General features: G+C 42.0%; 1 pseudogene; it reads right to left on the minus strand.

Moving 5' to 3' along the window:
• Positions 1 to 1,119: 1,119 nt before the first annotated feature.
• On the minus strand, positions 1,120 to 3,056 carry LOC134340521 (AP-1 complex subunit beta-1-like; annotated as a pseudogene).
• Between the last annotated feature and the right edge of the window lie 461 nt (positions 3,057 to 3,517).

Genomic DNA, 3,517 nt, shown 5'->3' on the forward strand with positions numbered 1-3,517 from the left:
ACATTGAGATTGGACAACATCTGTTGAGGCTGCAGGGTTGTGCATACATTTCATATGGGTCCCTGCCCTTGTTGGGGTTGAAGGAAACAAGGTGCCAGACCTTCTAGCCAAGCAATGACTTAAAATTAAGGAAGTAAATGTGGTGTCTTTGCATAAAGGGGTAGCGAAAGCCATGAAATTAGGAGAGGCAGTAGGGGCCATGAGAAGGCCTTGGCGAGCAGGATTTAAGATAGCCCCAAGGCATTCTACAAGTCTGTGAAGAGCAAGAGGATAAGACGTAAGAGAATAGGACCAATCAAGTGTGACAGTGGAAAAGTATGGAACCGGAGGAGATAGCTGAGGTACTTTATGAATACTTTGCTTCAGTATTCACTATGGAAAAGGATCTTGGCAATTGTAGGGTTGACTTACAGCGGATTGAAAAACTTGAGTATATGGACATTAAGAAAGAGGATGTGCTTGTACACTTAAATTTTGCCGGACCAAATAATCACACCACACACAAGTCTTTACTTTAACCTTTTCACTAGTTTATTGTTCGAACTCAGCCGGCGAGAAAACTCAAAGCCGAACATCAAAGAGACAGAGTTTCTACCTGTCTCTCTGGAAGCTCAAATGAGCTTCTGATTTAACAAGCTGGAATGCTACAATTTATAGGACTAACAGACAAAGAACACTTAGTTGCCACGATATTACCACCAAGTCAGTTAGAGCAAACTTAATTAATTAGTTAAGAGAGTACACTAAATCACGGCTTTTAATTACAGAGAAATTCTTGCCTTATCAGTAAAACTTGAATAGACAAAAGGTGGGAACATAGCTCAATATGTGAACTCATAAGACATGATGTATGCAGCATGTGTGAATACAGCCCACAGATCGTTCTCAAAGGGACAGCTGTGAGTTGTTAAAAAAAAATCACTGAAGGCGGTTTTTTTTCCAGTCAAGAACAGTCTCTCCAACTTTTCACAGAACAGAGCATATACAAGCTGGCACCTAATTTTAACCCGCTATTTACCAGAATCAGAGAATCATTTCTTACTTTCCCAACACCCTTAACCTTCATCATTCCCTCCTTTTTATCATTACACGATAACCTTTCAGAACAGATTGTCGCTTCTACAACATGATACGAAACATGGCCACAAGCAGCATAGGATACAGATAATAATCAAAGTTAATACAATCAGACTTCCGACATGCATAAACACCACTATCAATCAACATATTTTCCTTTAATCCAAGAGAGTCCTTCTGCTCAGTTCCTTCAGTGAGACGTTTGCAGTCTGTTCGATGTATCCTCTGAGAGTGCCCCTCCACAAATGCACTGGGTGGCTTACCGTACACAGGGGCCAGTGTTCCAATATGGCAGATTAGTTCATCAAGGAGCATTGGCTCAATAAGATCAGTTTCTTCTGAAATTAGAGGTTTATCTGCCAATACAACTTCTTTTGCTGCCACTGGATCTGTAGAACGTAGACAGCAGTATATATATAGCCATGGTCTTTCAAGTCAGGGTTGTCAGAATCCTGTGTCGCCAAGCTCAGAACTTGCTGCACCAGCTCTTGTGTCCCAGTTGTTGTATTTTTAAGATAGTTTCACAATAGCAGTCAAAAGTTGTAGTTGAACCCGTGTGCTCTCATCATGGAATCCTTCCAGGAAGCTCTCTAATAGCTCATCAGCATTGTCAATTCTTTCAGCATACTCTCCAACTATCCGTATCATTGCTGCTCTTGCTTCTGGTTCATCCAATGAGTCCAGATTTTCACAAAGTGTTGCAATAACACTTTCATACTTGTTTGGCTATTTACAGAAAATGTCCTTTATTACTACAATAGCTTCTTGGACGACGTAGTTTACTTTTGTCTGAATGAGGTCAAGTAGCGTACTCACGCAGCGTTCTGCTGATTGCTCAACTTTGATTGCACATCATCCAATTGCACGCACAGCTTTTCATACAAAGTCAACATCTACTTCAGTGACATACTCCTTCAATTCTGCCAAAACCTGTGCAATGTTGGCTTGAGAAGCCAATCGAATCACAATATCCAGTTTTTCCAGTTTCACATATATCTTTACAAAGAAAACCTTCACTTCATGCTTAAGAATCTCAGAACTGTTCTGTACAATGAGGTTGATGTTCCGGAGGGCAACATATTGGAGTTCTGGTTCTGCAGACAACAACGTTACCAGTGGGGGAGCCAGTTTCTTCAACAAAGTGCCATAGTAATCCAAGTCCTTTGAAAACATTTCCATGAATTTCATCATAACCTTTACAGCCAACAGGACAACAGTTGAGTTGACATGAGATAAACGTGGCGTCACACGCTCACAGATGCCTTGAGCTTCTCGGTCACCCTTTGGGCTACAATTGGCCAAACAATCAAGGATAAATATCTGGCCCCATTCAGTACATTCATTTCAGGCTATTAAAAGCTTGTTGATTGTCTGAAAATTGAGGTCTAGTAACTTGCTGTTTGGATGAGGTTGTGCGATCTCTGACAGAGCAGCCACAGCATTTGCAACGACCATTGGAACAGAGTCAGATATCAGATCCTTTAGAGTGTCCAGCAATCCCTGATCTTCTACCAGCTGTGCATTGATGTCATGTAGCGTGGCTTCACAGACAGCAGCAATTTTTCAAACATAACGGTCTTCATCCTTTAGACATTTTCCGCAGGGGCTCATACTAATTCTCAGTAATTTTCTCCACATGGATGCAGCCTATTGTTCTCACGGCTAGCACCCTGATAAATGGATTGGGATCTTCACAGTCCTTAACAAAAGTGTTGACAGCCATAATTGCCCATATCTGGTTGGCTCTTTGCATAGTTCATTAGATAGAGGTACAGCAGCTTCTTCAACTCCAAATCGTCTGTCTGCATGTAGTTTATGACATCAGGAAAGAGGGCACTGACATCTCTGCCACCGGTCATTGACGTAATCCCTTCCTTCACTGCTTCTTTCTTTTTCTCCTGCTTGTCACTATTGAATTCTGCTTTGACTTTGAAGATTTCTCCTTTCTTGGTTGTTGTGAAATACTTAGAATTAGTCATGGCGAGTGTGGTCCTCTCCACCAAGGTCCGAGTTTCCCTGGATTCCAATTCTTGATCAGGATAAAATCTCCAGGCTCACTTGTGGGGTAGTCGCCTTTAGGCTGGGTTTCGTCTTCTCGATAGGCCTGTCGTACCTGTAAGTGCAAGCTTAGGAAAGTTTTAGTTAATTTGCATAAATATTTTCCTATCTCCTCCCCCAAGGTATGCATATCTAATTTTGCAGGTAAGCTCTCCAGGAGGAGCGGCAAACAAGGTCAGTGTCCCGTGGGGTTCTCAAAGGCTTCCCGTAGATAATTTCTGCAGATGATAACCCCGTCTTACTTGCTGGCATGATTCTCATATGGAATAGGGCTCAGGGTAAAACCTTCAACCAGGTCAATCCAGTTTCTTGTGTAAGTTTGGCCAACTTATCTTTCAAGGTACCATTGGCTCGTTCCACTATGTCGGCTGCTTTTGGATGA

This window comes from Mobula hypostoma, chromosome X1 (assembly GCF_963921235.1).
Source record: "Mobula hypostoma chromosome X1, sMobHyp1.1, whole genome shotgun sequence".
In the NCBI taxonomy this organism is placed as follows: Eukaryota; Metazoa; Chordata; class Chondrichthyes; order Myliobatiformes; family Myliobatidae; genus Mobula; species Mobula hypostoma.